General features: G+C 43.2%; 1 protein-coding gene across 1 annotated transcript in view; it reads left to right on the top strand.

The window, feature by feature from the left end:
- Positions 1 to 19,973, top strand: part of LOC121554278 (neurexin-2-like) — a 591,334-nt gene that overhangs the window by 453,042 nt on the left and 118,319 nt on the right. The window lies entirely within an intron of this gene.

Genomic DNA, 19,973 nt, shown 5'->3' with positions numbered 1-19,973 from the left:
CACTTTCAAAGCAGCAGCACCGAATGTTTATGAGAAGTATTCATTAGTTCACGTCATAGAAAAACTTGGAAAAAGGTTTTACAACAGAAAAAAAGCAGGCATTTCTTATTGAATAAGTTGACATAGTACCTCCCCCTCAGCCTGTTTGTCTCTGTTTTGTCTAGTGAATACAACTCTGTCCCTCAGATTTCACACGGTAACCCATACGCTCGCTGCGACAGGTAGATGAACTTGTCAGTCACAGTGGTCTCCTAGCTACAGCCTACAGAGACTCATCAACCACACTTCTCAAAAACTATGTTTGGTTGCACCAGCACCTCATTGTTTGACTCTGCGCTTGGTTTCTTTCTTCGCTCCACTCCAGCCTTCCTGCCTGGTTGCCTGCCTCATGAGATAGCGAACACACATTTTCATGGAAAACAAGGTACAGTGAGGGAAAAAAGTATTTGATCCCCTGCTGATTTTGTACGTTTGCCCACTGACAAAGACATGATCAGTCTATAATTTTAATGGTAGGTTTATTTGAACAGTGAGACAGAGAATAACAACAACAAAATCCAGAAAAACGCATGTAAAAAATGTTATAAATTGATTTGCATTTTAATGAGGGAAATAAGTATTTGACCCCTCTGCAAAACTTGGTGGCAAAACCCTTGTTGGCAATCAAAGAGGTCAGACGTTTCTTGTAGTTGGCCACCAGGTTTGCACACATCTCAGGAGGGATTTTGTTCCACTCCTCTTTGCAGACCTTCTCCAAGTCATTAAGTTTTCGAGGCTGACGTTTGGCAACTCGAACCATCAGCTCCCTCCACAGATTTTCTATGGGATTAAGGTCTGGAGACTGGCTAGGCCACTCCAGGACCTTAATGTGCTTCTTCTTGAGCCACTCCTTTGTTGCCTTGGCCGTGTGTTTTGGGTCATTGTCATGCTGGAATACCCATCCACGACCCATTTTCAATGCCCTGGCTGAGTGAAGGAGGTTCTCACCCAAGATTTGACGGTACATGGCCCCGTCCATCGTCCCTTTGATGCGGTGAAGTTGTCCTGTCCCCTTAGCAGAAAAACACCCCCAAAGCATAATGTTTCCACCTCCATGTTTGACGGTGGGGATGGTGTTCTTGGGGTCATAGGCAGCATTCCTCCTCCTCCAAACACGGCGAGTTGAGTTGATGCCAAAGAGCTCGATTTTGGTCTCATTTGACCACAACACTTTCACCCAGTTCTCCTCTGAATCATTCCGATGTTCATTGGTAAACTTCAGACGGCCCTGTATATGTGCTTTCTTGAGCAGGGGGACCTTGCGGGCGCTGCAGGATTTCAGTCCTTCACGGCGTAGTGTGTTACCAATTGTTTTTTTGGTGACTATGGTCCCAGCTGCCTTGAGATCATTGACAAGATCCTCCCGTGTAGTTCTGGGCTGATTTCTCACCGTTCTCATGATCATTGCAACTCCACGAGGTGAGATCTTGCATGGAGCCCCAGGCCGAGGGAGATTGACAGTTATTTTGTGTTTCTTCCATTTGCGAATAATCGCACCAACTTTTGTCACCTTCTCACCAAGCTTCTTGGTGATGTTCTTGTAGCCCATTCCAGCCTTGTGTAGGTCTACAATCTTGTCCCTGACATCCTTGGAGAGCTCTTTGGTCTTGGCCATGGTGGAGAGTTTGGAATCTGATTGATTGATTGCTTCTGTGGACAGGTGTCTTTTATACAAGTAACAAGCTGAGATTAGGAGCACTCCCTTTAAGAGTGTGCTCCTAATCTCAGCTCGTTACCTGTATAAAAGACACCTGGGAGCCAGAAATCTTTCTGATTGAGAGGGGATCAAATACTTATTTCCCTTATTAAAATGCAAATCAATTTATAACATTTTTTACATGCGTTTTCCTGGATTTTTTTGTTGTTATTCTGTCTCTCACTGTTCAAATAAACCTACCATTAAAATTATAGACTGATCATGTCTTTGTCAGTGGGCAAACGTACAAAATCAGCAGGGGATCAAATACTTTTTTCCCTCGCTGTATGTGGTGAAAGCAGTTTAGTCGTCCTCTAAAACTAGCTAGAACGATCCAATCTATAGCTAGCTAACAAAATGACTAACGCTAGCTTTTGTAGCCTAGCTAGATAGCTAGCTAGCTAGCTAACATTAGTTAGCTAGGTTGATGCAATCGTGCAGCCAGCAGCTAGCGTTAATAATTTAGACTCACTTAATAAATGTGTTTGGCACAGGATAAAGAAGATTAAACGATCTGCTGCTCCTACTCAAGGCCAAGGGATACTGAAGTTCCTGAAAAGGTTAACCAGTTTGTTAGTCCAGTAATGTTGGCATATTATTTTATTTCCACTACTGGTGAGTATTCACAAATGTTTGTGGCGCAATTTCATTGTCTTAAAAGTAAAAAAAACTACAAATTCCGCCACAGAGCAGTCTACACAGACAATATGAACACATTTGTCCAACCATAACAGATTAATGGCTAATGCAGAAAGAGAGAATTTATGGATTCTAGCATCACCATAACTTTCACAAATACAGATCAAAAATCATGGCGGCAGTCTTTTTCGACAAGCTAGTGCATAGTGACACCTACTGATATGAACTGGTAATGCAGGTTTGGTTGAAATAGAGTGACATTCAATAAAATCTACTTCATGAAAAGGGGGATATTATTTTCAATGAAAAATATTGAAAGTAGCTGATGGCCCACCAGAGGTTGGTTCCCTGGCGCTCACAGTTCCTACAGTGATCGCCAGAAACCACCCTCTGGTGGGCCAGATGGAGACCAGGACAACAACACAAGGTTAGTGGTTTTATGACTTACACATAAAGTCTACTGTGTATAGTGTTAAATGTAACCCTGCCTTGTTACAAAGTCTACTTTGTATAGTGTTAAATGTAACCCTGCCTTACATAAAGCTTACAGAATGTAATCAAAATAATAGGTTTTATGACATACAATTAAAATACTTTTCTACAGGAGTCTTGTGGCTTGGGGTAGAAGCTGTTAAGAAGCCTTTTGGACCTAGACTTGGCGCTCCGGTACCGCTTGCCGTGCGTTAGGAGAGAGAACAGTCTATGACTAGGGTGGCTGGAGACTTGGATAATTTTTAGGGCCTTCCCCTGACACCGCCTGGTATAGAGGTCCTGGATGGCAGGAAGCTCTCGATGGTGCAGCTGTATAACTTTTTGAGGATCTGAGGACCCATGCCAAATACCAGGGTCCTTAGCTTAGTGATGAGTTTTGAGGGCACTATGGTGTTGAACACTAAGCTGTAGTCAATGAATAGCATTCTCACATAGGTGTTCCTCTTGTCCAGGTGGGAAAGGGCAGTGTTGAGTGCAATAGAGATTGCATCATCTGTGGATCTGTTGGGGCGGTATGCAAATTGGAGTGGGTCTAGGGTTTCTGAGTTAATGGTGTTGATGTGAGCCATGACCAGCCTTTCAAAGCACTTCATGACTACAGACGTGAGTGCTACGGGTCGGTAGTCATTTAGGCAGGTTATCTTAGTGTTCTTGGGCACAGGGACTATGGTGGTCTGATTGAAACATGTTGGTATTACAGACTCAGTCAGGGACATGTTGAAAATGTCAGTAAAGACACTTGCCAGTTGGTCAGCGCATGCTCGGAGTATCCATTCAAATCAATCAAATGTATTTATAAAGCCCTTTTTACATCAGTAGATGTCACAAAGTGCTATACAGAAACCCAGCCTAAAACCCCAAACAGCAAGGAATGCAGATGTAGAAGCACGGTGACTAGGAAAAACTCCCTAGAAAGGAAGGAACCTATGAAGAAACCTAGAGAGGAACCAGGCTCTGAGGGGTGGCCAGACCTCTTCTGGCTGTACCGGGTGGAGATTATAAGAGTACATGGCCATTTAAGGCCGGATTGTTCTTCAAGATGATCAAACGTTCATAGATGACCAGCAGGGTCAAATAATAATCACAGTGATTGTAGAGGGTGCAACATATCACTACCTCAGGAGTAAATGTCAGTTGGCTTTTCATAGCCAAGCATTCAGAGGTCGAGACAACAGGTGTGGTAGAGGGAGAGACAGAGTCGAAAACAGCAGGTCCGGGAAAAGGTAGCACGTCCGGTGAACAGGTCAGGGTTCCCTAGCCACAGGCAGAACAGTTGAAACTGGAGCCGCAGCATGACCAGGTGGACTGGGGACAGCCAGGAGTCATCAGGCCAGGTAGTCCTGATCCTAGGTCTCAGGTCCTCCGGGAGAGGAGGGAGAGAGGGAGAGAGAGAGAATTAGAGGGAGCATACTTAAATTCACACAGGACACCAGATAAGACAGGAGAATTAAACCAGATATAACAGACTGACCCTAGCACCCCGGCACATAGACTATTGCAGCATAGTTACTGGAGACTGAGACAGGGGTGGGCCGGGGAACACTGTGGCCCCGTCCGACGATACCCACGGAAAGGGCCAACTAGGCAGGATATAACCCCACCCACTTTGCCAAAGCACAGCCCCCACACCACTAGAGGGATATCAACATACCATCAACTTACTACCCTGAGGCTGAGTATAGCCCACGAAAATCTCCTCCACCACACAAACTACTATAATGATCAGCCCTGCTATAGTAGACTGCAGAGTATGTTGTCCATTGAAGTTGTTGTCTCTGGCTCTTTTACATTTACGTCATTTAGCAGACGCTCTTATCCAGAGCGACTTACAGTTAGTGAGTGCATACATTATTTTTTATTTTTTTATACTGGCCCCCCGTGGGAATCGAACCCACAACCCTGGCGTTGCAAACGCCATGCTCTACCAACTGAGCTACACCCCTGCAGGCCATTCCCTCCCCTACCCTGGACGACGCTGGGCCAATTGTGCGCCGCCCCATGGGTCTCCCGGTCGCGGCCGGTTACGACAGAGCCTGGATTCGAACCAGGATCTCTAGTGGCACAGCTAGCACTGCAATGCAGTGCCTTAGACCACTGCGCCACTTTTTGATATCAGATTCAGAATGAATAATAAGAAGGTTTGTGGTAGTTTGAAAGGGTTTGATCCACCTTAGGCCAGGAGTGTTTCCAATTCAAGTGACCCGACAAGAAAAACCCCAGCCCTATAGTCATAGCACTGATGAAAAGGAAAGCTATCTATAATAACAATATTTTGTCAGAGCCTAAGAATGGGTCCCAGAGTTTTACCTGACCAGGACATGAGATCAGGAAAAACTCCTGGCCCCAGAAAAGGGGGGAAATGATCACCAAAGGACATGCATCCAATACATAATTGCTGAGGTTTTGGCTTAAGTAACTCTGATATCATCATTTTTAACCAATTGTTGCTGTTGTTGTTGATGTTGTTGCTGTCTTGTGTGTCAACTCACAGCCACTGTAACTGGAAAACAGCTTATGGGTGAGCTCTGCCAAACATCCAGCCACATAGCTAATGAACAGGGCCCGGTTTCCCAAAAGTGTCTTAAGGCTAAGTTCATCTTTAGAACCTTCGTAGGAGCATCGTTAAATCTACCAGCTGATTCCCAAAACCATCGTTATTAACGTTGCACTTGAAAACGCTCGGAATCTAACGTCTGCCTAAGACCACTCGTAGACTTTTTTGTCCTCCCACATTACTTTATACACAGAAGATCTCCACTAAACATAGAATCACAGGGTTAATCTGTCTTTCTGTGATCGCCGATAACTTCAGAACAAAGTTGGCTACAAATACAAAGTTGACAATGTCTTTGCAATTTATACAAACAAGTGACGTATAAAAAGATGCTTCAAATGAAAACCAAGATGACTGCATTCAAATATAAATACAGTAGGCTATAGGCCTATTTCAATGATATTGAAACACATTTCAATGAATTGAGTTCTATTTTGCTACTTGTACGCTACTGTCTGTAATTTGTCTCAATATATTTCATGATGTTAAGCCTAACGGGCGCAATGATGTGCCAAATCTGTGATTTAGTGCATTTTTTGTGGGTAAGCATTCAAATAAACTGCCTCAATAGGTGCAGCCGTAGGTGGTAATCTCTCTAGGAGCAGATCCGTCGTCAGTATTGTGAAATAATTTGAACGTTAAGGTAAGATTTGAATTGAGAAAGCTGATCCGAGAGCAGCACCGCCTTTCATTCGATCCTATCAGTATCGACACATGCTCCAACGACGCACTTAGCGACTGTTCTCTCTGAGTGGTGTTTTGGGAAACGCATGTTACATCTTTGGCCATTGTAGGAAAGATGCATCGTTAAAACACTCGTAAGCCTAAGTTCCATCGCTATCGGGAAAGCAGGCCCAGGTCTTTACAGACCCATTTGAGCCTACATTTAGCATGGGCTTGAGTGATATGTACTCTGTGTCAGGCTTTGAGAGTACACTTGCTACCACTGTGCTAATAGTTGCCTGCCAGACCCCGACTGCGGAGGAGATGAGGAAAAGTAAGGAAATGAGGTAGAGAAAGAGAGAGAGCGAGAGCGAGAGAGGCAGGTCGAATTTGAGTCACAGTGTCATCAGAGTGGCCTTTCGCCGGTGGGTTAGAAATGGGCGGTTACCCCAGCAATGGGCAATTAAAGCCTCTTTTGTCTAAGTGCATCTCGTTCATCCTTTACCACCTGAAGTCACCTCACTGAGGGAGAGAACAAGGAAGAGAAAACACTGGAATAGGTCTAAAATGTTAAAGGGAACACTCGTTCAAATGCCAACAGTCTCAGGGAAACGAGAGTGGGTTGTGTGTGTGTGCGCGCTTGCGTGCGTGTGTGGGCTGCAAGTAGCAATTGACTCACAGGGAGGATGTGTAATCTGTAAAGGTCAGAGAAAAACCCTCACACACACTACTGTCAAATTGTCGCTTTGACCCCATGCTCAATGGCCTTACATTGTTAAGTGGAATGTCAACGTCATTATTTTTGTGGCAATGGCGACAACCAGCAAAATATGTTATTACATCATAGGCTTAGCATGTTATTTTTATTAACATTTTTTGTTACTCTTTTTGACGTCATACATTTTCTTTTTATCACTACAATATCTCAACTGCTCTTTGTGTGATCCTAAAATGGCTGTCAATCAGAATAATAGCCATTAAAATTCAAATGGCACTAAACATTTCATTTAAAGGTGGGATCCAATTCAGTTTAATCAAGAGTCTTTTCAAACTGAGTGGTACTTGAAAGCCTTGTTCACTGGTCTTCTTTCCCATTGGGCACTGTAAACTTTATAGACACTTAGAAAGGCACTTTATGTACCTGTCAATGTGTACTGTAGTGAAGTGTAGTGTGGTGATGGACGATGGAGATTATTCAATACAGCAGCACAGCCATCTTGTTTGAATCTGTCTTCATTTCACTGTTTAACCATCACTGAAGTTATTGATATGATTCCATATTCATTCATCTACTGCTGGATAGCATACAAGGTAAACATTTCACTGTGGAATAAATTCAAATAAATTGCTAGAAAATATAAATAGATCCACATGCAATTGGATTGAATATGCAAACAATACTGTTAGTAATTGATCATTAGATTTTTAAAAAATATATTTCCCACTGATTCCATCTGTCCATAGTTACATGTATGAGGAAGTTGTATTCCAGAACTTTCCTCAAACATAACTCGCTGTAGTTTAATAAGGGCTAAAACGGATTTATGTCTGGATAACTGTATTCAATCACACCATACAATCCATGTACAGATTGTATAAGCTACTATCATTGAGAAGACAGGTTTACTAACCATGCAAGAATCTTAATACCATGTTTGGCTTAAGTGTGTGTGGCTTACCAGAAAATGTGTAAAAGCTTACATTCGCGCACAAATAACCCTCATCCCTTGACCCCATGCCTATAATGCATTTATTCCATCCATAGCTCAAAGGCAGTCCTCTTACAAGATAACAAAAAAAATGAGCGATACCAGCCACCCACAATCCTTTACTACAGATAACCCATTTCAATATGGATGGCATCACTGGAATCAAAAATAAACTGTTGTGTTTTGTGTTTGCTGGTCATATTCACCTCAAGGCCAACCCAGCGCTGGCGGTGGGGATAAAATTGAACGGGTGGCTGTACAAAGACGTGCGTGCTCAGCAGACTACAAATTACAGCCTTAATTATGGGAACACAATCAGAGTCTACAGATCAATTTTCAGTAATCACCTATTCTAGTGGAAAAGAAGGGCAAGGTGGTCGACGGGGAGGCTCATTGTTCTCTGAGTCTTTTGTCGATAGTGAAGAGATGCCATCGAATCAGAGATCCGTGAGCTAATCAGTGATTTACTAATGTTAGTGAGCTCTGCTGCAGGCTAGGTCAGTTTGGGCGGGAATCGATAGCCCCTTTACAAGAGAGAACACCTTAGTAATTACGCCCTTCCTTATTCGGCGGTTCTGTTGTCCTTAGGGTCAGGGTTCGGTTTTGTGTCTGCTCTGGCATGGATGAACTTACGTTGTTGCATTGCTTTGTGTACAGACTGATAGCAAAGGCCCTTAAAAGTTTCCCAGTTTGGGAACTTGGGCTGTCTGTACTGTAGTGTCTGACTATAGTTGAATCCTGATCAACTTTGTGGCTTGTTGCAGTTGTTTCTGTTGTGGAATGTTGCTTACCATACCAAAGAATGCAGATATCCTGATATCCAGAAATCTATTTAATTTGGGACTGGGTGAACTAGGATCCACTTGAACAGAGTTTGAACTGATGTGCACTTCAGTGGTCCACCGTTACCTGCTCAAATCCATTCTTTGGGTAAGGCCTCTGTTTGTGACTTCTGAAGAGGGAGAGTGGGCTGCTTGGATACACCAGAGTAAGTTATCGGCTCGTCTGAGCTTGGAATACCACGTTGATGATTTTTAAGGACAGCTGACAGATTAGATTTATATCAGAGGGAGAGAAAAATCCATGAGGCGCACAACACGGAGGCTGCCGATCTGAACAACACGTATCAATCATGTTGTCTTCTCATTTCTCTCCCTCGGCAATGACAACAACCCCTTTCCCCCTCCCCACTCAGTCATTTGAAAATCTGTTCTGTCTTTTCCTCCCTCGCTCCTCTTTTTCCCTCCCTCTGGCTCCTTTTCCATCTCTCTGATTCCCCTTGTCCCCCACACTCTTCAATTCAAATGTCTTCCCTGAGAGAGAGAAATTGTTCTTTGTCACTGCTCGAGTGCTGAGCACACACAAACACACACACATACAGACGGACGGCCAGTTAGCCACCTTCACCTTCTGTCTGAGGGCTAGCAACGGGATGATAGCCATTCCCCATACCCCATACCCCTGTAGGCTATTGAAGCATTAATATACAATGCAATTTCCCACTGTTGCCTTTGTAATGCAGTCTCCATGTTTTGGGACGTTAGGGGTAGCCTGGATGACTGTATTGGGAGATTAATGGACAGTGACTGTGTGTAGATGGACTGGCAATGAGGTAATATATAATGAAGTGTGGATAAACATGGTGTTTGGCCCCCTGTGTCCCTATTGGCCCCTATGGGCCACCATAGCCAGGCGAGTGTATAAGTAGCAAATGAAAGAGCAGAGGGGAGCCTGACCTCTGGGGCGATGCTTTCTTCCACTAGAACACCTCAGTACCCCCTGCTGTTTGTGTGTGACTGAAATAAACACAAATAACAATACACACACACACACACACACACAAATGGGTACAAACACACACGTGCACACACACACGGATACACTCACTCTAGGTCTACCCATCTCCCCCCTCCCCAGAACTACCCTGATTAGGTGACTATATATAATGCAATCACCCAAAAACAGTATGTTAGGGTTCATTATGTGTTGGCTAATGTGCCACACAAGTTGCGTGATGGAGGCGGCCATGCGTTTCATCTTATTAAATCCTCCCTCTACTCCCAGTCTTAACTCAATCCAATTTAAGAACACATGCTACACTGCACTTGTATTACTGTAATAACAGCCTATGCTAAGCACCCCCTAAAAACGAATGAACAGTCTTAGAGCAATGGTAAATCATAGTGATATTCTACACTGATCTAATTTGAGCTCGAGATACCCGGGGTATCTATTCCCGTTATTGCTCTTATGTCAGTTCTATCAACTTTACATAGCATACTAGCCTATTGCTTTACAGTTGAAGTCGGAAGTTTACATACACTTAGGTTGGAGTCATTAAAACTTGTTTTTCAACCACTCCACACATTTCTTGATAACAAACTATAGTTTTGGCAAGTCAGTTAGGACATCTACATTGTGCATGACACAAGTAATTCTTCCAACAATTGTTTACAGACAGATTATTTCACTTATAATTCACTGTATCACAATTCCAGTGGGTCAGAAGTTTACATACATTAAGTTGACTGTGCCTTTAAACAGCTTGGAAAATTCCAGAAAATGATGTCATGGCTTTAGAAGCTTCTGATAGGCTAATTGACATCATTGGAGTCAATTGGAGGTGTACCTGTGGATGTATTTCAAGACCTACCTTCAAACGCAGTGCCTCTTTTCTTGACATCATGGGAAAATCAAAAGAAATCAGCCAAGACCTCAGAAAAAAAATTGTAGACCTCCACAAGTCTGGTTCATCCTTGGGAGCAATTTCCAAACGCCTGAAGGTACCACGTTCATCTGTACAAACAATAGTACGCAAGTATAAACACCATGGGACCACACAGCTGTCATACTGCTCAGGAAGGAGACGCGTTCTGTCTCCTAGAGATGAACGTACTTTGGTGCGAAAAGTGCAAATCAATCCCAAAACAACAGCAAAGGACCTTATGAAGATGTTGGAGGAAACGGGTACAAAAGTATCTATATCCACAGTAAAACGAGTCCTATATCGACATAACCTGAAAGGCCGCAAAGCAAGGAAGAAGCCACTGCTCCAAAACCGCCATAAAAAAGCCAGGTTTGCAACTGCACATGGGGAGAAAGATCTTACTTTTTGGAGAAATGTCCTCTGGTCTGATGAAACAAAAATAGAACTATTTGGCCATAATGACCATTGTTATGTTTGGACGAAGAAGGGGGTGGCTTGCAAGCCGAAGAACACCATCCCAACCGTGAAGGACGGGGGTGGCAGCATCATGCTGTGGGGGTGCTTTGCTGAAGGAGGGACTGGTGCACTTCACAAAATAGATGGCATCATGAGGAAGGAAAATTATGTGGATATATTGAAGCAACATCTCAAGACATCAGTCAGGAAGTTAAAGCTTGGTCGCAAATGGGTCTTCCAAATAGACAATGACCCCAAGCATACTTCCAAAGTTGTGGCAAAATGGCTTAAGGACAACAAAGTCAAGGTATTGGAGTGGCCATTGCAAAGCCCCGACCTCAATCCTATAGAACATTTGTGGGCAGAACTGAAAAAGCGTGTGCCAGTAAGGAGGCCTACAAACCTGACTCAGTTACACCAGCTCTGTCAGGAGGAATGGGCCAAAATTCACCCAACTTATTGTGGGAAGCTTGTGGAAGGCTACCCAAAACGTTTGACCCAAGTTAAACAATTTAAAGGCAATGCTACCAAATACTAATTGAGTGTATGTAGACTTCTGACCAACTGGGAATGTGATGAAATAAATAAAAGCTGAAATAAATCATTCTCTCTACTATTATTCTGACATTTCACATTCTTAAAATAAAGTGGTGATCCTAATTTGAATTTGTACTAGGATTAAATTTCAGGAATTGTGAAAAACTGAGTTTAAATGTATTTGGCTAAGGTGTATTTAAACTTCTGACTTCAAATGTGTATATACTGTATATACATTTGCGAGAAACAATAACATATGGGTGATTGGAAGTGATGCAGACAATTACATTGATGGAAGTTACAATCTATCTGCAATATTAAAGCTGATCTACCCCCTAATAAAAAATAAAAAATAAAACAAAGTTTCAGTAACTGTTCGATAATAATAACTATTTTTACATGTAGAGGTCTCAAAAGGATTTACAGATTGTGTTGCAAAATCCACGTTCTTCTCCACTGCGAGAAGGCAACTACAACTGAGCACCATTACTGTTCAATCACTCTCATACAAATAAATGCACAATGTAGCAAGAGCAAATGCAAAACGTTCAAAAATCGAAATGATCATCACTCTCAAAAGCATACATAATTATGTCAATATCCTGACTGGTTTTAGATTGTAAATATCATTACATTTACATTTAAGTCATTTAGCAGACACTCTTCTCCAGAGTGACTTACAGTAGTGAGTGCATACATTTTCAAATTTTCATGTGCACTTTAGTTTTTCATCAATACAGATATAGCTTTATGCTAGCTAAATTCTAACTCACCAGGATTCTCTGTTCATAAACATCAAAGGAAAATACGTCCCAATTCCCCTCTAGTTCAGCTCACTCTGATTATCTAAGCACTCGATTATTCTGTAGTAGTAAATACATACTGCACATCTTTGTTTCCAGTAAGTTATTTAATATATCAACGTCCAATATTTCTATGTTTCTTCTTGGTTTCTTTCTGCTTCACAGTTCACAGTTTGTGGGTGCTCTCTCCAAAGGCTAGATAAGTGGTGGGCCGAAGCCTTTAAACGTGAATATGATCGATCCCTGTCGAGGGAGGAAATTATTTTTTTGTATATGACCGTAAAAACATTGTTATGATGATTATAACATTTGTTGGCACCTTGAATTCTTGCACATTTTCTCATAAAAAGTATATTTCAACACTCGGCCACTCAGGCAAATTTGCCGAACTACTAAACCTGGAACCAGTCCGAACTCCCATACATACCCCTCGAGATGAAGGCAGCCAATGGCCTCCTTCTATATACAATGTAAACACAGCCTCTTGTGAAAACGCAAGCTGCTATCTGATGAAGAGGAACAGATATAGCGAGAAGGGTGCAACTGCAGCCCGCAATTCGGGGCGTTCCTGCATGTGGGCATTCCTGCCAGGAACCCCTCTTTATACTTCTGTTGGTCCATTTTTTATCTATGACTCTGGTACATAGGTGTGTGGCATGGGCGCTCCAGTACAGTAGGTGGTGGTAATGCAACATAGCGTTGGATGCCAACCGCCGATAAACCCCACAGAATAAGAAGAGGCGGGGGTGACAACGGTAGCTAGCTATAGCTAGTACACACCGGTAGAGTGTCTTTAGCCGCCATCTGTTGGGCACTGTTTTCCCACAGTTCTGTTAACGATGGCGAGGGCAGGTGTTCGGCAGGCGTGAGTGAAGGACACTGTGTGTGAGCTAGCTAACTAGCAAGCTAGCTAGCACACAGTGTCGCTAGCACACAGTGTCGCCCCCGCCTCCTGCCTACCATAGTAGCTAGCAGTAGGTGGAGGCGACACCGGTAGACAGTGTCCTTCGCCCCCGCCTGTCGGGCACGGTTTTCTCCGGTACCCAGCAGGCAATAGGTGGGGGCAACACTGTGTGCTAGCTAGCTAACTAGCACACAGTGTCACTAACTAGCACGCTAGCTAGCACACCTGTCGCCCCAGCCTCCCGCCTGCAGTCCTAGCGGGAGGCGGGGGTGACCGGTAGAAAGTGTCCTTTGCCCCCGCCTGTCGGCCACGGTTTTCTTGGGTACACAGGAAGCAGGGGCGACACCGTGTGTTAGCTAGCTAACTAGCAAGCTAGCACATGGTGTCGCTAACTAGCGAGCTAGCTAGCACACAGTGTCTCCCAAGCCTCCGCCTGCTATGCTATCGGGAGGCGGGGGAAACCGGTAGACAGTGTCCTTTGCCCCCGCCTGTTGGGCACAGTTTTCTCGAGTACACAGGAGGTGAAGGTGACTGGTAGACAGTTGTTGAATCATCGAACCTTGTGGAACGTCACATGTGATGTGTATTTTCTGGGGTGACAAAAAACTCTCAACTGGTTAAATAGGTCCTAAACCAATTTAGAACTGGACCAGAGAAGCCAACCCACCTCTTCAATCTGTCCAGAAGGACATCATAGTCAACAGTGTTGAATGCAGCATTTAAATCCAAAAGTACAAGGACAGAGAGCTGTTTGGCATCTGTGATGGCTCTAAGATCATTTACCACTTTAACTAAGGCTGTCTCTGTGCTGTGGTGGGCACGAAAACCAGTTGACACTTAAAAAATCATTTAGCTGTTTGAACACCAATTTCTCCGGAATTTTGCTTAAGAATGGAAGGTTGGCGATTGGCTGAAAATTGCTAAGAGCAGAAGAATCTAGATTACTTTTCTTCAGAAGGGGTTTCACCATAGCAGTTTTTAGTGCAGTGGGGAAAGTGCCTGTGAACAGCGAACAATAGCTTGCACTTCAGATATGCAATTAAAAACTGTTTTGAAGAAGGTGGTGGGAATAGGATCGAGAAGGCAGGTAAAAGGCTTAAGTTGTGATATCACTTTCCTGAGCATGTCTGTGTCAACCAGGGAAAATAAATCCACGGTGCCTTTGCGTGGTAGGCTAGGGCACATATCATCAAACTTCTCATCAGGTCTTGCTTGACTGATACCCAGCCTAATGTTGGTTATCTTATCTCTGAAATATATATACCACATTTAGATGTGGAGGAAATTTCACATAGGTTTGCGGGGGTAGGATTTATCAGGCCATCAATGGTCGAGAAGAGTACTCTCAAATTATTCTGATTTAATAGTGATCTAATTGCCTTGTTATATATGCCAAGTTGCTCTCTCAAAATATCATAACAACAAAACATTAAGAACACCTGCTCTTTCCATGACAGACTGACCAGATGAATCCAGGTGAAAGCTATGATCCCGTATTGATGTCACTTGTTAAATCCACTTCAGTGTAGATGAAGGTGTTACGTTCGTTGTATAAAGGATCGGACCAAGGTGCAGCGTGGTATGCGTACATTAATTAAAAATTATTGGGGCTGCATCTCGGGCTTCCTTAGTGATCGGGACCTTTTGAGTCGACGTTTTTTCTCCCTCGCTGTCTCCGTCTGCTCCCAAGGAAGGCGATCCATACCTGCCTGGATCTCCTCCCACGTCCATGATCCTTTTCCGTCTAATATCTCCTCCCATGTCCATGATGTCTGCTCCTCCTGTTCACGCTGCTTGGTCCGTTGGTGGTGGGATCTTCTGTCACGTTCGTTGTATAAAGGATCGGACCAAGGTACAGCGTGGTTCCACCCCCATGCTTCACAGTAGGTATGGTGTTCTTTGGATGCAACTCAGCATTCTTTGTCCTCCAAACACGACGAGTTGGGTTTTTACCAAAAAGTTATATTTTGGTTTCATCTGACCATATGACAGGATTTGAGTCCCTGGCGGCCCTGGTGTGTTACTGATGGTAGCCTTTGTTACTTTGGTCCCAGCTCTCTGCAGGTCATTCACTAGGTCCCCCTGTGTGGTTCTGGGGTTTTTGCTCACCGTTCTTGTGATCATTTTGACCCCACGGGGTGAGATCTTGCGTGGAGCCCCAGTTCGAGGGAGATTATCAGTGGTCTTGTATGTCTTCCATTTCCTAATAATTGCTCCCACAGTTGATTTCTTCAAACCAAGCTGCTTACCTATTGCATATTCAGTCTTCCCAGCCTGGTGCAGGTCTACAATTAAGTTTCTGGTGTCCTTTGACAGCTCTTTGGTCTTGGCCATAGTGGAGTTTGGAGTGTGACTGTTTGAGGTTGTGGACAGGTGTCTTTTATACTGATAACAAGTTCAAACAGGTGCCATTAATACAGGTAACGAGTGGAGGACAGAGGAGCCTCTTAAAGAAGAAGTTACAGGTCTGTGAGAGCCAGAAATCTTGCTTGTTTGTAGGTGACCAAATACTTATTTTCCACCATAATTTGCAAATAAATTCATAAAAAATCCTACAATGTGATTTTCTGGAAAAGAAAATCTCAATTTGTCTATCATACTTGACGTGTACCTATGATGAAAATTACAGGCCTCTCTCATCTTTTTAAGTGGGAGAACTTGCACAATTGGTGGCTGACCTCACCCGTGGGGTCAAAATGATCACAAGAACGGTGAGCAAAAATCCCAGAACCACACGGGGGGACCTAGTGAATGACCTGCAGAGAGCTGGGACCAAAGTAACAAAGCCTACCCTCAGTAACACACTACGCCACCAGGGACTCAAATCCTGCAGTGCCAGACGTGTCCCCCTGCTTAAGCCAGTACATGTCCAGGCCCGTCTGAAGTTTGCTAGAGTGCATTTGGATGATCCAGAAGAGGATTGGGAGAATGTCATATGGTCAGATGAAACCAAAATATAACTTTTTGGTAAAAACTCAACTCGTCGTGTTTGGAGGACAAAGAATGCTGAGTTGCATCCAAAGAACACCATACCTACTGTGAAGCATGGGGGTGGAAAGATCATGCTTTGGGGCTGTTTTTCTGCAAAGGGACCAGGACGACTGATCCGTGTAGAGGAAAGAATGAATGGGGCCATGTATCGTGAGATTTTGAGTGAAAACCTCCTTCCATCAGCAAGGGCATTGAAGATGAAACGTGGCTGGGTCTTTCAGCATGACAATGATCCCAAACATACCGCCCGGGCAACGAAGGAGTGGCTTCGTAAGAAGCATTTCAAGGTCCTGGAGTGGCCTAGCCAGTCTCCAGATCTCAACCCCATAGAAAATCTTTGGAGGGAGTTGAAAGTCTGTGTTGCCCAGCGACAGCCCCAAAACATCACTGCTCTAGAGGAGATCTGCATGGAGGAATGGGCCAAAATACCAGCAACAGTGTGTGAAAACCTTGTGAAGACTTACAGAAAACGTTTGACCTGTGTCATTGCCAACAAAGGGTATATAACAAAGTATTGAGAAACTTTTGTTATTGACCAAATACTTATTTTCCACCATAATTTGCAAATAAATTCATTAAAAATCATACAATGTGATTTTCTGGATTTTGTCATACTTGACGTGTACCTATGATGAAAATTACAGGCCTCTCTCATCTTTTTAAGTGGGAGAACTTGTACAATTGGTGGCTGACTAAATACTTTTTTCCCCCACTGTAACTTCCACAAAGCTGTGAACGATCTGAGAGACAAGGCAAGAAGGGCCTTCTATGCCATCAAATGGAACATAAAATTCGACATACCAATTAGGATCTGGCAAAAAATACTTGAATCAGTTATAGAACCCCATTGCCCTTCATGATTGTGAGGTCTGGGGTCCGCTCACCAATCAAGAATTCACAAAATGGGACAAACACCAAATTGAGACTGCATGCAGAATTCTCTGCTCAAATCTGGGTAAAAGATTGGAAGGAATGTGAGTCTTATTCAGTACATTTAGTTATTGCTTGCTTTTCTAACGTTTACCAACCTTGCCAGCAGGCATGCCAGCTAAGATAGTTAGACAAGCTAGCTACTCTAACTTGATTCATAGCCTTAAATGGCTTCTTGGTAGGTCGTTAAGAGGTTGGGAGATTGGAAACATATCTGGGCAAACTAAAGCCAACTTCATAAAATGTGGCAAATAGAATTACAAATAGTAAAAATAAAAATAAACGTAATATTCTCTCCCTCGTTCTCTCTCTGTCTCTCTCTCCCTCTCTTGTGTTCTCTCCTTTCCTCCACGCCATGATGCCTTTCCGCCTCATCTGAGATTACTCTGAATTCCAATTTCAAACAAAAAACCTCTTTAAATAGTTGTCTCTTTAAGCGGAGGATTCATTGGCTCCCTCATTTGTGGGTGTTTGTGTGTGTGCATGTGTCTGCGTGCGTACTTGTTCACAATACTGTATGTGCAGGCGTTCCTATATTTTGGAAGACTGATATTTGAAAAGAAAAGCCTGTATGACTTAATGTTCCATTAAATCAGACTTGTTAAATACAAATCACAGTGATTGATGTGCTTGAAAAGTCATTATTTTAACACATAAGAGACATTACAGCAATCCTATATCTATAGACAATTAGTCCATGTCCTCTCTAAGTCTGTATCCCCTAAGGCTGCATCCCACCACTCTCACCTCCACTCTCACCTCCACCACTCTCAGCTCCACTCCCACCATTCTCACCTCCTCTCCCACCACTCTCACCTCCACAACTCTCACCACTCTCACCTCCACTCCCGCCACTCTCACCACCATTCTCAACTCCACTCCCACCACTCTCACCTCCACCACTCTCACCACTCCCATCACTCTCACCTCCACCACTCTCAACTCCACTCCCACCACTCTCACCTCCTCTCACACCACTCTCAATTCCACTCCCACCACTCTCACCTCCATTCCCACCACTCTCAGCTCCAGATTGTAACTCAGTACTCAGGAGATGGTGGCTTTCAATCTATCTGGCCCTCTCGACACCACCCTCCCCTGGGAAATTTGTCTAGGGATTAGAGTGATTTGCAGTAATACATCTTTGGGATAAATGGGATTATCCAATCCAGTGAGGGTTCCCCCTGATTCCCCCTGATTTGACGGTAAACCTCATTACCGGAACTGGATCCCCTACTCAGAGCGTGGGGACATGGGGAAATTACAACAAGACGGTGTTGTCAGTGTGGATCACTGGACAGTTGGGAAGGCAGCTTGTTGATAGACCCTGGTACCCAGAGGTACGTGGTCATTGAGAAGTGAATGAGAAGAGTTATGAGATTTAGAGTTTCCATGTTGTGTGGAGAGCCATCTTTAGTCATTGTTATGACAGGATGTTTTCTCTGTTTTATTACGAGACATGAGTAAAAGGTGTCTTTCCCCGCCGTTTCAATGGGACTTGGCATGTGTCCGTAGTGTGAGTTGTCTGTTTTGACTGTTGCTGAAGGAATGTGTACTCACACCTCTTCATCTGTCCTTTTCACCCTTTTCATTATTTATCTCTCTCTCTCTCTCTCTGTCTCTCTCTCTCTCTCTTTTTGTCTGTCTTTCTCTCTCTCCCTCTATTCACTATGGTTTCATGATTTTGTAGAAATATTTTTTGATGCGCGTTACCAATACATCAACACACCTAACAGCAGTGCTGCCAGATCTACAGTGCTTTCAGAAAGTATTCACGACCCTTGACTTTTTCCACATTTCGTTGTGTTACAACCTGAATTTAAAATGGATTAAACACAGATTATTTTGTAACTGGCATACACACAATACCCCATAATGTCAAAGTGCAATTATGTTGTAATTTTTTTAAACAAATCCATTGTAATTGAAAAGCTGAAATGTCTTGAGTCAATAAGTATTCAACCCCTTTGTTATGGCAAGCCTAAGTAAGTTCAAGAGTAGAAATGTGCTTAACAAGTCACATAAATTGCATGGATTCACTCAGTGTGCAATAACAGTGTTTAACATGATTTTTGAATGACTAGCTCATCTCATTACCCAACACATACAATTATCTGCAAGGTCAAGTAGTGAATTTCAGACACAGATTCAACCACAAAGACCAGGGAGGTTTTCCAATGCCTCGCAAAGATGGGAACTTATTGGTAGATGGGTAAAAATAAAAAAATCAGATATTGAATATCCCTTTGATCATGGTGAAGTTATTAATTACAATTTGAATGGTGTATTAATAAACCCAGTCACTACAAAGATAAAGGCATCCTTCCTAACTCCGTTGCCGGAGAGGAAGGAAACCGCTCAGGGATTTCACCATGAGGCCAATGGTGACTTTAAAACCGTAAGAGTATTTAATGGCTGTGATAGGAGAAAACTTAGGATGGATCAACAACATTCCTAGAGGAAAACCTGGTTCAGTCTGCTTTCCACCAGACACTGGAAGATTAATTCACCTTTCAGCAGGATAATAACCTACAACACAAGGCCAAATCTAAACTGGAGTTGCTTACCAAGAAGGTAGTGAATGTTCCTGAGTGGCCGAGTTACAGTTCTGACTTAAATCTACTTGAAAATCTATGGCAAGACCTGAAAGTGGTTGTGTAGCTCATGACTCAGGGGTGTGAATACTTATGTCAATTAAATATTTATGTAATTCATTTTCAATAGATTTGCAAAAAATGTCACTTTGTCATTATGGGGTACTGTGTGTAGATGGGTAAGAAAAAAAAACATGTAATCCATTTCAGGCTGTAAAACAACCAAATGCAGAATAAATCAAGGGGTATGAATACTTTC

This window comes from Coregonus clupeaformis, chromosome 39, assembly GCF_020615455.1.
Source record: "Coregonus clupeaformis isolate EN_2021a chromosome 39, ASM2061545v1, whole genome shotgun sequence".
Classification (NCBI taxonomy): domain Eukaryota; kingdom Metazoa; phylum Chordata; class Actinopteri; order Salmoniformes; family Salmonidae; genus Coregonus; species Coregonus clupeaformis.
The sequence above is the reverse complement of the archived record's forward strand: the minus strand, read 5'-3'. Positions and strand labels throughout refer to the sequence as shown.